General features: G+C 46.2%; 1 long non-coding RNA gene across 2 annotated transcripts in view; it reads left to right on the plus strand.

Annotated features, from left to right (window-relative positions):
• The window catches only part of LOC117364998, a 29,282-nt gene extending 22,022 nt beyond the window's left edge, over nucleotides 1–7,260 (plus strand). For both annotated transcript variants that reach the window (XR_004540340.1, XR_004540339.1), the window contains one exon: nucleotides 6,382–7,260. This is a non-coding gene — a long non-coding RNA (uncharacterized LOC117364998). The remainder of the gene's footprint in view (nucleotides 1–6,381) is intronic.
• The last annotated feature ends 6,767 nt before the right edge of the window (nucleotides 7,261–14,027 follow it).

Genomic DNA, 14,027 nt, shown 5'->3' on the forward strand with positions numbered 1-14,027 from the left:
GCGTCGGTGGTGATGACAAGTTGATGAGGAGTAGATGGAACAGAAGACCTCTGGAGAGATTTGAGGATATCAACCACCATTGAAGAGATTGACGAAGAGATGATGTCACAGATATGTGTCGTGAGCAAGGATCCGTCGCTTGGGACCACTGGGTAGCTAGGGTCCATTGAGGAGTGCGCAGGTGAAGACGTGCAAGGGGGGTGACATGAACTGTCGAGGCCATGTGAATCCAAGGAGTATCATCATTTGCTTGGCAGAGATGGAACGTTGTGGAAGCACCTGCTGACAAAGATATTGAAGAGTTTGAAGACGGTTGGACGGCAAGAACGCTCTCATCAGGACGTGTCCAACACCGCTCCAATTAATTGAAGTCTTTGCGTGGGGATAAGATGAGATTTGGGTAGATTGATCTCGAATCCCAGGAGTTGTAGAAAAAGGATGGTCTGGTTGGTGGCCAGGAGTACTGACTGAGATGAAATGGCCTTGATTAACCAGTTGTCCAGGTAAGGAAAGACCTGAAGGTGGTGAGAGCGTAGAAAGGCAGCCACCACAATCAGGCATTTGGTGAACACTCTTGGAGAGGAGGCAAGACCGAAGGGTAGCACCTTGTATTGGTAATGACAATGATTGATCATGAAGCGGAGATACGGTCTGGAGGCCAGATTGATCGGTATGTGAGTGTATGCTTCTTTGAGATCGAGGGAGCATAGCCAGTCGCTGTGATCGAGAAGAGGGTAAAGAGTGGCCAGAGAAAGCATTTTGAATTTTTTCCTTGACCAAGCATTTGTTGAGATCGCGAAGATCTAGAATTGGTCTGAGATCTCCTGTTTTTTGGGGGACTAGAAAGTAACAGGAGTAGAATCCCTGCCCCTTTTAGATCCAGAGGAACTTCCTCTATAGCGTTCAGAAGGAGGAGGGATTGAACCTCCTGAAGAAGGAGGGAAGACTGAGGAGTGTTTAAAGCAGACTCTTTTGGTAGACTTTGGGCCGGAAGGGTCTGAAAGTTGAGAGAGTAGCCGTGGCGGAGGATGTTGAGGACCCATTGGTCCGAAGTGATAACTTCCACCGGCTGAGAAAAAAAGTGAGACGGCCACCTATAGGTTGAGGTAGGTGGGTAGATGTTTGGACACTGGCTATGCCCTGGAGAATTAAGTCAAAAGGGCTGCGTAGGTTTTTGCTGTGGAGGCGGCTACACAGGTTGTTGCTGTGGTGGTCTAGGAGTCTGACGTTGTTGTTGACGTTGACGCCTAGTTTGCTGGGGAGCTGATGGTAATGGACGAGCCACATAACGGCGTTGGTAGGCCGACTGCTGTCTGAAAGGCCGTGCCGGTGGAGTCTTCTTTTTTGTTTTGAGGAGAGTATCCCAGCGTGTCTCATGGGCGGAGAGCTTTTGGGTGGTCGAGTCCATGGATTCCCCAAAAAGCTCATCCCCCAGGCATGGAGCATTAGCCAACCGATCTTGATGGTTGACATCAAGCTCGGATACTCTAAGCCAGGCAAGGCGGCGCATGGCCACAGACATGGCCGTTGCTCTGGAGGTAAGTTCGAAGGTATCGTAAATGGATCTTACCATAAATTTACGGAGTTGGAAAAGAGAAGACGAGCATTGGTGGAAAGCCTGTCGTTTCCGCTCAGGAAGGTACTTTTCAAAGGAAGCCATGGTGGTAAGGAGATGCTTAAGATAAAAAGAAAAGTGAAAAGCATAATTACCAGATCTATTAGCTAGCATTGCATTCTGGTATAACTGCTTAACGAATTTGTCCATGGCTTTACCTTCTCTGCCAGGAGGGACAGAAGCATATACACTAGCTCCCGCAGACTTCTTAAGCGTAGATTCCACAAGCAGTGATTCATGTGGAAGCTGTGGCTTATCGAATCCAGGAATAGGAATTACTTTATATAATGAATCTAATTTACGGGGAGCTCCTGGGATAGTCAAAGGAGTCTCTAAATTTTTATAAAAAGTTTCCCTCAAGATGTCATGAAGAGGGAGTTTCAAAAATTCCTTTGGAGGCTGGTCAAACTCAAGGGCATCAATAAAGGCCTTGGATTTTTTAGACTCAGCCTCCAAAGGAATAGAGAGAGATTCGCACATGTCCTTCAGGAAAGAAGTGAAAGACGTGGAATCATGTTTGGAGGATGGATCAGGAACAACAGGATCATCCTCATCCGAGGAACACTCACCCTCAGAAAGAAAAGGCTCTTCAGAGTCACCCCACAGATCAGGGTCCCTAATATGGGAGCTACTGTCTCGAGACTCCGGAGTAGAGGGTTCTAGGTGTCGGGATTTGCGTGCCGACTTACCCGACCTCATAGATATGGTACCGGGAGATGTTACCGACTGCAACGGTGCCGAAGTCTGCACCGACTGATGCTGGGCTCTCAGTTCCGGTGCAAGAACTGGCATCGATATCGATGAGGCCGAGTGAACCGGTACCGAGACAGTGGACGCAGACAATAAAGGTTGCTCCACTGCCGGTACCGAGCGGCTCAGACCGGACCGGGACCGGAAGGTTCGTGCCAATAGAGCAGGAAGGAGTTGTTGTAACTGCTCCTTGAGCTGCGTCTGTAGGACGGCTGCAATGCGCTCATCCAAAGAGGGCACCGGTACCGCCTTTTTCTTTTGCGAGGTACCTGCGGTGCTGCTCGACGCCCCGAATGATGAGGAGGCCCGAGGTCGAGGGACTCACCTCGATAGGGGCGGAGCGCTTCCCGCGGTGCGCCTCCACGGTCGGCAGGACTGGGCTCGCTGCAATCGAGACCGGAGGACGCTCCAGCGGGGAAGGCTTCTTAGCCGGCTTACCTGGACGTTGCAACGCCGGCGCGGTATCGACGAAGTGGGTGCCGACTGCGATGGGGCCGATGCCGGTGTCGATGCCGCAGGATCGCAACATTATCGGCACCGAAGAGTAATCGCTGTTGTATCTGGTGATTTTTTAATGTACGTTTTTTTAACGTGGCACAGCGGGTGCAGGTGGAAGCCTGATGCTCAGGACCCAGGCACTGTAAAGCACCAGTATGTGGGCGGGTCCATGAGGGATATAGGCCTGTGCACACCGCATGGCACTCTTTTAAACCTCTGGCTGGGGGGGCATGAAAGTGAAAACGGCTTCTGCCAAATCGAAGGCCGAGGCCTCGATGGTGGCAGTAGGCCCCGACGGGGCAAAACCGAAATGAAGAAAAAAATAAAGAAATAAACTCTCGGGTTTTTTTTTGTTTTTTTTTAGAAAAAGAAAAGAAAAGAAGAAGGGAAAAATCTCCCAAAAAGGTTTCGCGAGCGGGAAAGCGTATTAAGAAAAAAATTTCAACAGCCGTTGAAAAATGCGACTTCTTAGCTCCGCGGAAACTAAGAAACTGGGGACCGTGCGCCTCTGTCGGGCGGGAAGGCACTCGTGCGTGCGCGGTGCGGCCTACTGGAACTTTCCAAGTACTTAGAGTGCAATCACTCTAAAATTGTCCGTACCGGGGCTCCGTCGGTGCCATCACCCATCAGTCAAGAATATGCTGCCTGCTTGTCCTGGGATAAATACTGATACACTCCCTCTTCATTACAAGATTGGATTACTGCAATTCCCTATAGAGCAACCTAACACAAAGAGAAATAAGGCGTTTACAAATAATACAAAATACAGCAATAAAAATCATGTTACACTCCTCTTGAAAAATGCACACTGGTTACCAATCCCCCACAGAATAACATTTAAACTAGCACTTCTTACACTTAAACTCTGTCAGTCAAACCAACACATTTTTCTTGACCATTAATACCTTATGCCCCCACAAGAACACTAAGATCAACAGATCATAATCTCTCTATTCCTTCTTTAAAAATCATCAATACAAGAAGAACTGACATTTTCTCAGTAACCGCGCCGCAAACATGAGATCACCTCCCATCATTCTTAAGGGAAGTATGACTAGATAAATTCAAAAGCACCCTTAAAAGTTTCCTTTTTAATGACGCCTTTCAGAGTTAAATTCATGAATTAACTTTAGATTTCAATGCAATGCAATTACAGCTATAAACTAGCCTTTATTATAGATATGAACTAGCCTTTATTAGGCTGCCACCCAACCCTCCTTAGCATTTTTACCTATTGTGTTACTTTCCTATTACAATTGTAGTTCTACTCTCCTTTTTATCTCTAGTAAGTGAGTTTATGTCTTAGTACTGTCTATATGATTTTATCCTAAATGTAAATCGCTTAGAAATATTTATAAGCATTTTATCAAATTTTTAATAAAACTTGGAAACTTTGGATAATTTCCTGGAGAAAAGTCCATAATCTGTTATTGAGAAAGACATGGGGCAAGCCACTGCTTGCCCTGGATCAGTAGCATGGAATGTTGCTACTCTTTGGGTTTTGGCCAGGTAATAGTGACCTGGATTGGCTACCATGAGAATGGGCTACTGGGCCTGATGGACCTTTAATCTAACCCAGTAATGCTATTCTTATAATGTGGAGTTCTAACAGTGATAATACAAACTTCTTTAGAGCCAAAACCATGCATATTTCAACATTTTAAAAATTGAATGCCTTCTCAGTACATGCACCCTAACTGGGCTTTTTCTCAACATTCCTTCCACAGACAAATTTGCTAGTGTCTTTTAAATATACCCTTTTCCATGTACTTAAGTGGTAGAACTAGAGGACATAAATTGTGGTTAACGGGGATCGACTTAGGAGTAATGTTAGGAAGTACTTTTTCACAGAGAGGAATGCCCTCCTGCAAAATGTGGTGGAGACAAAAATGGTAATGGAATTCAAGACTGCATGGGATAAGCATAGAGGACTCATATATGGAAAGAGAATGAAATCAAAACAACTTAACCATGCTTAAGTAGCAAATCCAGTTAGAAAGTAAGACTAGTGCTATGCAGACTTCTATGTCTGTGTCCCGATTATGGCTAGATAGGTCTGGTGGGCTGGAGCAAGTTTCAACAGCAACTCCAGTGGCTGAAAATTAAGCCAGAACCAAACAGACTTCTATGATCTGTGCCCTGAGAAAGGCAAGAGCAGCTCAACGTAAAGTATGCATATGTTATATCATATACTACCGTGTTTCCCTGAAAATAAGACAGTTTCATATTAATTTTGGGTCAAAAAAACACATTAGGGCTTATTTTCGGGGATGTCTCTTTTTTTTCATGTACAACAATCATCTGTCCCTTCCTCTCCTCCACCCCAATTCTTCTTTTCCTTTCTGCTCCCCCTCCATGTGCAGCATCTTTCCTCCCCTCTCACCCATCCCCCTTGTGCAGCATCTTTCCATCCCTCCCTCCCATCCCCCTGTGCAGAAGAACCCCCCCACCCCCCACCCCCACTGTGAGACTGACATACCTCCACTCTGAGGCCTCCGAAAACAGCAGCAGCGGCTGCACTCTGAACGGGCTGTTTCATGATCTTCCCTGCCGGGGCTGGGCCTTCCCTCTGCAGCATCTTTCTATCCCTCCCTCCCATCCCCCTGTGCAGCAGAACCCCGCTGACCCTCCCACCATGATGCAGAAGAGGGAAGGCCCCAGCAGGGAAGGCCATGAAGCAGCCCATTCAGAGCACTGCTGCCGCTGCTGCTTTAGGAGGCCTCGGAACAGAGGTATGTCAGGTCTCACTGGAGTGGGTGTCGCTGAATTGACGAGTCTGATTTTTTCGGTGAATCAGGCAGCACTAGTGTTAGGGATGGAGTCGGGGCGTGTCCAGGACATTCGGGGGACAATCTTAACTAGGGCTTATTTTTGGGGTAGGGCTTATATTAGGAGCATCTTTAAAAATCATGCTAGGACTTATTTTGGGGATAGGCCTTATTTTATGTGTAACAGGGTAGGAGTTTATCTTGTTGGGCATACTGGATCCCAACTATGTTACTTAAATATACCACTTCCTGCAATTATGTATTAAGAGAGGGTGGAAGAGGTTGTTTAAAGGTGAAAACATAACCTATTCCTTAAATATTCAGTCTGTACTGATTTTCATTCCCTATGTTCTACAGTTTTATTTCCGGCCCCTTTCCATGCTCTTAATGTTGCTCTATTTTCATTTGGTATTTCCAGCCTCTGAATCATATTCTCTGCATGTTGTTGTAATCTCTGCCAGTGCTTTTACTCCCTGTACTGTTTGCAGTGTGCTAGAGTCTTCTCTGACCATTTTCAGTCCCGCTTTCTCCACATTTTCCTGGCAAAGCCCCTGCACTCTCTGAGGTTTAAAGGAATTCATATCCAACCTATTAAAGCTTATCTGAAACCCAAATTCCAGTAAGACAGCATATCTAGGGCAAAGTCATTGAAAATTTGCTATCTGTTTGTATGTAAATGTAATATACAACAGAATTCAAACCCTTTTCACTGTACCACAAGATAATGGCTGTCATGTTTTAATTTTTCAGATATCAGCATTGAAGAACCTTGTACAGAACCTATTACAGAAGATCCAACATTACCAGTTGTGCAAGATGGATTATAAAATAAAAACCTATGAACCCCACCCACCATTGGCAAGCTCAGTGGAAATTTCCATTTCTTCTTCTTGGCCAAAGAAACTTGAACAGTTTGTAACTTGGCTTGGATTTGTTCGCTGCATGCCCAGATTGGGAGGGACAAAGGAAGAATGGAATGTTGTTTACTTCTCAGACTTAGGCTCCATTAGAGCCATATTCTAAATCATGTTTGTCAAGCACAAGCAGCTTTGACCTTTTATGGAACCCCAGCTGTTTTCGGTACACTTATGCCTAGCATTGCTTTAAAAAATCGACAGCTATCAAGGGACTACAGCATGGAAGTCCTAAATCAATGTCTGGATAAGAGTAATTGAGACCCTAAAGAGAAAAGTTCCTTGTAGAAAGGGTAACCCCTTGCCTTCCACTTCTGCACTCTATACAGTGCCGAGGATCTGTAAACTTTGCCAGACTGTGGAATAATGCTAGGAGCCTGAACTTCATGGCCATCATCTTAGGAAAGTAGAGAAAAGTGGACAGACTTCTGCCCCCACTTTCCAAAATTATAAAAAATGAAACAATAATCTAAACTACAATCAGAATTAAAAATAGGCTGGTTGCATCAACATTCCTAATATTATAGTGGTGTTCATAATGTTGCACATCTTTCTAGAATCAAACAGAACTTTTAAGTGTGGTGATCTCTTTTTTCATAATAGTGTGGTGGTCAGAAAGGGAGCAAAATACACAATTCTTATAACAAATATTACACATCTTGCATGCTGCTATAAACAATTACTTGTACTTTTAATAAAAAAGCTGTCACCTTCCTTTGCCAGCCTGTTTTTTTTTTTCACATGTAACATATCTTTATTGATTTTTTAATTAAAATCTTGGGATTACTATTAAATTTAGTACTCACACTGTTGTTACTATCAAAATCAAGTAGTAGTATAAAGACTTTTATCTATTGTGTATAAAAAAAAATTAGATATGTGATATATTATGTGCGCAGTAACCTCCACCAAGGTCATATCAAAGGACACAAGACCACGATTTGTTAGGAACCATCATAGCACATTTAAGTTCCTTCTCCACCTGTAGGTATTTTTTATTTATTTATTTATAGATTTTCAAATTTACATACCAAGCATAGACTTGTACAGAAAGTTTGTCAGGATAAACATTACTATTTCAAATGTATAAAACAATTACACCTTGAAATTCTTAACAACAAAGAAAAGAAAATATATTTTAACTAACAAAACTCAAGTTCTCAATAATGGAGATCCAAGGTTTCACATAAGCGAGAAATTAAGGAATGTTAAGTTATAATTCTTATTAGAATATGCTATACCTAGTACTGAGGTAGGCGTAACATTTTAAACTATAGAGCATTTGATTTTAATTTTCCCTCTTCCATTCGGGACAGGGCCAAGAAAGCAGTTAACTGTTGAGTTTCAAAGAAAACATATTTGACTGAGCGGTGGCAAATAATACACTTGCAGGGATGTCTCAAGTAAAATGTAGCCCCAATAAGATGACCCCAGGTCTCAAAAGAAGAAATTCTCGGCAATGTTTTTGAGTCTCTCTACAAAGGTCAGGAAACATTTGAATTTTACATCCAAGAAAATCCTTCTGTTTATTTTTAAAGAAAAGCCTCAATAGCCATGCTTTATCTATCTATAGAGCTACTGTTAATATCAAAGTAGAAGGCTTTACCATATCCTTATCAGACATTTCCAGTATTTCAGATACATTCAATTGTGCTTGACCTGGTTTTAACTGTGCTTGAGGCCTATTTTTATTATTTGGTAGATAATACACCTGAGAGACTGGAGGTAAATTTTCATCCACCTGTAGGTATTATCTGGTTAGGATAATTGCACAAATGGTTTATGGGGTAACATGGGTATAGTGGCTCTCCCAGAATATGAGTCCTGCAGCCAAATTCTGGATGGATTGGAAGGGAGTGAGATGGCTAAGTGGAAGGCCTGAGACTACCAAGTTGCAGTAGTTTAAGCACAAGGTGATGAGGACGTGGATACGTGTTTTGGTAGTGTGCTCAGAGAGTAAGGGTCAGATTTGGTAATATAGAGGAAGAAGCAGCAGCTTTTAGCAATATGTTATATCTGGGCAGTGAAGGAGAGAGAGGAGTCAAAGAGGACCCCAAGATTATGAGCAGACAAAACAGGAAAGATGAGGGAGTTGTCCACGGAAGAATGAGGGAAGCGGAGAGGTGGGTTTAGGCGGGAAGATGAACAGTGCTGTTTTAGCCATATTTAATTTTAGATGGCAGTGAGACATCCAGATGTCAATGTTGGAGAGGCAGGCTGAGACTCTGGTCTGTGTTTCAGTAGAGATATTTGGCACAAAGAGGTAGATCTGGGAGTCATCAGCATAGAGGTGATACTGGAAGCCGTGGGAGGAGATCAGTGTTCCAAGTGAGCAAGGGCAGATTGAGAAAAGGAATGGTCTCAGGACAAAGTCTTGAGGTACACCAATCAATAGTGGGAAGGCTGTGGAGGAGGTACCATCATTGCATACACTGAAGGTGCAATGGGAGAGATAGGAATAAAACCAGGAGAGGGCAGAACCCTGGAATCCGAACAAGGACAGCGTATCAAGGAATAGGCGGTGATCAACAGTATCAAAGGCGGCAGACAGATCAAGAAGGATGAGGATAGAATCTAATTTCAAATTTGTCCAATGTCTTGCCCTCTCCGTCAGGTGGAGTAGTGGCATTAGTACGAGATCTATGAGCACGCTTCAATGCTGATTCCACCACTAAAGACTGATGTTGAAGCTGAAACTTATCAAAAACTAGACTAGAGTTTGTATAAAAAGTCATCTACGAGGTGCTACTGGAATTGTCAGTAGAGATTCCCAGATTTTAAAAAGGGCCTCCTTTTATTAAGTTATGACGTGGAAGCTTAATACAATGCTCAGTCCATGTTTTATGGTCAAAAGCCTCCATAAGCTCAGCATGAGGCTGCTCTTCAGACTCCATCTTAAAGGGTAGTTTCTGACCCATTTGTTTGATAAAACTGGTGAATGACAAATCCTCCGATGGAGAATGTCATGGAGGAGGAGAACTGTCAAATGATGTGTCATATGATTCATCTCTGGAAAAATCAGAAAGGTCTTCTAAGGAATGAAAGGACAGGTCAGAGTCCAAGCAGTCAATATGATGTCTAGAGTGGCTAGATGCTGAGCATCGAGGAGAATGTTTAGAGTGTGTGAATGAGCGTTGAGGCAATGCATGAACACTATGTTCACTAGATGATGAACAGCGCATTGAATGCCATTGCAGCATGGAGGCTCTTTGTCAAGGGGACGTCAAGTAATGCTTCGACCCAAGTCGAGGCTGATGCTTGGACTCTGAAGCTGGTTGCATGGAGGCAATGTTTGGCATTGAGTGTCGCTGCAGCATACCAGCGAGCTCCTGTTGCAGCAGTAAATGAAGCTGTTCCTACAGCAATTGAACTGATACCAATATAGTAATATAGGCAAAGGAGAATCTCGGAGAGAGCAAGAACCAGAAGGCCTTGAGCATGCGCAGATACTCAAGGCCCAGATAAGAGGCAGGAACTTCTTTCACTGGCACCAGCACGTCCTGTGGGCTACGTGCTGGTGCCAGATGGGGGGTAAGGCTGAATGCTGTTCAGGTAGGGGAGGGGGTGCCAGTTCACACCGGGGGGAGGGGGGTGTTCATGAGCAGGGGGAGGGGGTGCTCGAAAATCGAGTCAACGCTCGGTTTGCAAGACAAGATTTGCGGGAATGTTTTGCTCGTCTTGCAAAACACTCGCAAACTGCGTTACTCACAAACCGAGCTCAAATGCTGTCCTAAATCAGGCTACTTAGTGTTACAGATACCAGCAGTGAATATCAGACCAGCTCCCGCATAACTTTAAAAATGTTTTATAAGTGTTGTGGTCCTCTTTCTCTCCCACCCTCCCCCAGCCAGCACCAAGTTTAACCCCCACCAACCCTAATATCACCCAATTGCAACCTCTCCCTGGTGCTCTAGGTAGGTCCCCACCCCAGGCCTACCTCTAATCCCTGGTGGTCCAGTAGGTCATTGGAGACAGGAGAGCAGCCTCCTCATTCCTGATCCTAGTAGCTGGCCTCACAAAATGGTCACAGTAGCTCACAGTACACTGCAGTTCAGTTTAAATGTGCCTGCATAGTTTAAAAAAATATTACATGGTATCTTTGATTCGTTAGTCCTTCTAGCTTTAAATTATTCAAGATGTTGACGTTGCAGTTCTACTAGTCACGTAATTTACACTTTCTTTTCCCACTGTAAAAGGTGCAAGATCTATCAGTAAAATTGTTAATTCCTTTCCCTATTTATTAACAGCAATTTAGAACAACCCATCTGAAAGACCCCATCACTTAAAGTTTTTTGAAAAATTCTAAAAACTACTGTTTCAGTGTTTTCTAGCAGAGAAGTTTCTATGAGGTCAATTTTTTCTATTAACTACAACTATTGTTAACCGAGTCAAGCCTTATTTCTCAGGGATGACTTGGTATATACAGTGGTGCCTCACACAACGAACTTAATTCGTTCCAGGAGCAAGTTTGTTATGCGAAAAGTTCGTTATGTGAAACGCGTTTTCCCATAACAATACATGTTAAAAAAAATAATTCATTCTGTAGCATAAAATATGCTAAGATGACATAAAAAAAGATAAATTTTTGGTTATTATTTTTATTTAGATACATCTAAAAACATAATTGTTTTTTAAAACAACACACATTTTTTAAATTTAAAGACAGACTAAGTAGAGTCTAATTTTACAGTGAGAGAGGGCAGAGTCTCAGCGGCAAAAACTGGGACTTAACTGTTCATTTTTTTTTTTTTTCTACCGTGTTTCCCCGATGATAAGGCAGGGCCATCAAATAAGACAGCCCCCCCTTTTTAGAAAAAAATGTAAAATAAGGCACCCCCCCGCAAATAAGCCACCCACCGATACCTGCGCTTACCCGAATCGGGTGGTACGGTGGGTGACTCCGTGTGGTCCCTGGCACCCCCGACACGATCGGGGCAAGAGGGAGCTCAAGCCCTCTTGCCCCCCCCGACTCCCCGACACGATCGGGGCAAGAGGGAGCTCAAGCCCTCTTGCCCCTCCGACTCCCCGACACGATCGGGGCAAGAGGGAGCTCAAGCCCTCTTGCCCCCCCCGACCCCCCGACACGATCGGGGCAAAAGGGAGCCCAAGCCCTCTTGCCCCGCCGATTCCCCAACTCCCCGACAATATCGGGCCAGGAGGGAGCCCAAGTCCTCCTGGCCACGGCGACCCCCTAACCCCACCCTGCACTACATTACGGGCAGGAGGGATCCCAGGCCCTCCTGCCCTCGACGCAAACCCCCCCTCCCCCCAACGACCGCCCCCCCCAAGAACCTCCGACCGCCCCCCCAGCCGACCCGCGACCCCCCTGGCCGACCCCCACGACACCCCCAACCCCCTTCCCCGTACCTTTCTGTAGTTGGCCGGACAGACGGGAGCCAAACCCGCCTGTCCGGCAGGCAGCCAACGACGGAATGAGGCCGGATTGGCCCATCCGTCCCAAAGCTCCGCCTACTGGTGGGGCCTAAGGCGCCTGGGCCAATCAGAATAGGCCCGGGAGCCTTAGGTCCCTCCTGGGGGCAGGGCCTGAGGCACATGGTCGGGTTGGGCCCATGTGCCTCAGGCCCCGCCCCCAGGAGGGACCTAAGGCTCCCGGGCCTATTCTGATTGGCCCAGGCGCCTTAGGCCCCACCAGTAGGCGGAGCTTTGGGACGGATGGGCCAATCCGGCCCCATTCCGTCGTTGGCTGCCTGCCGGACAGGCGGGTTTGGCTCCCGTCTGTCCGGCCAACTACAGAAAGGTACGGGGAAGGGGGTTGGGGGTGTCGTGGGGGTCGGCCAGGGGGGTTGCGGGTCGGCTGGGGGGGCGGTCGGAGGTTCTTGGGGGGGGCGGTCGTTGGGGGGAGGGGGGGGTTTGCGTCGAGGGCAGGAGGGCCTGGGATCCCTCCTGCCCGTAATGTAGTGCAGGGTGGGGTTAGGGGGTCGCCGTGGCCAGGAGGACTTGGGCTCCCTCCTGGCCCGATATTGTCGGGGAGTTGGGGAATCGGCGGGGCAAGAGGGCTTGGGCTCCTTTTTGCCCCGATCGTGTCGGGAGTCGGGGGGGCAAGAGGGAGCCAGGCGGAGAGAGGGCAGTTAAGCGCAGTGCCTGCGCGGAAGGATGCAGCTCGGGCGACTTCGTTGTGTGAAACGAAGTTCGTTGTACGAATCAAGACATAAAGTTCGTTGTGCGCAGCGTGCGCTGTGCGAGGCGTCCGTTGTGTGAGGCACCACTGTAATAGAAAATGACATGGTGAATGTTACCCGTGGGTAGCCATGGTTAACCCACAGAAACAGGGCGAAAAAAAGATTGGTAGCCACAGGTACGGGGACAAGGCCATTCACTGCCCCCGTGGAGTGGTAAATGGTCTTGTCGACACAATAAAGTATCTGCCGTGCGTTGCCTTCATTACTACCCCTCCTGGTCAGCAGCCTTCCTCACAATCATGTGGTCCAGCAGCCCCCTCTCTCCTGATCACCACAGTCTGGGCATCCCTTCCCCTCACCTTCGCTTGCATTTTTCAGAGTTTTCTCTCTCTGAGCAGTCTTCTCACAAATCACACGTGACTGCCCCGAAACTTCTCCTCTGGTGCAAGCTGCCCAGGCAGAAACAGAAAGTTGTGTCAGAGAAGCTGCGGGGAAGCCGCACATGACCTGTGAGAAGGCTGGCGTCCAGGCCGCTCAGAGAGAAAACCTCAATTCTGAAAAGAACTCGCGAAGGTGATGGGAAGGGAGATGGACTGTCGAGGGGAAAAGGTTGAGTGGCACCGAAGGGAAGGGAAGAGAGGAATATGCCAATTTCTAGGCTGCATAACCAGATAGTTCAATGCGGTTCACAAAAGATTAGTATAAAATACATGAAAATGAATAAATGTGATAAATACTAGTTACCTATGAACTTATTAAAAAGATGAGTTTTTAATTGTCTTCTAAAATGAAGTTAGGAATGAGACGTGGAGAACAAATGCCTATAATCCTTATGTGTAGCAACTTGAAAGAGAGCAAACGCTCATGATATTTTTTAAACTTACAACCATTAGCTGATGGAAAAGCGAAAAAAGCATGAGTTTTTCTGGGGTTCCTCTGAGATGTAAAACCCAATAAGTCTATCAAGTACTGTGGTGCTTGGCTGGTAGCAACTTTATAATAAAAGCAGCCCAGTTTTAAAATAATGCGCGCTTCCACAGGGAGCTGAAGGGAAATGGGGAGAGGGAGCAGATGCTATATGGAAGTGAGGAGGGAAAGGGTAACAGACACCACATGGAAGTGGGGAGAGGAAAAATAGAGAGGGAAACAGATGCTGGAAGGAAGTGGAGAGGAGAGAGAGGGAAGACGCCGAAGGGAAGTGAAGAGAGAGGAAGGACCAGACGCTGGATGGAAACAGGGAGAGAAGGGAAGAAACGCTGAAGAGAAGTGAGGAGAGAGGGGGGAGGGGAGAGGAACAAATGCTGAAGGGAAATGGGGTGGAGAGAGAGGGAGCAGATGCTGC

Source organism: Geotrypetes seraphini, chromosome 8, assembly GCF_902459505.1.
Source record: "Geotrypetes seraphini chromosome 8, aGeoSer1.1, whole genome shotgun sequence".
NCBI classification, from domain to species: domain Eukaryota; kingdom Metazoa; phylum Chordata; class Amphibia; order Gymnophiona; family Dermophiidae; genus Geotrypetes; species Geotrypetes seraphini.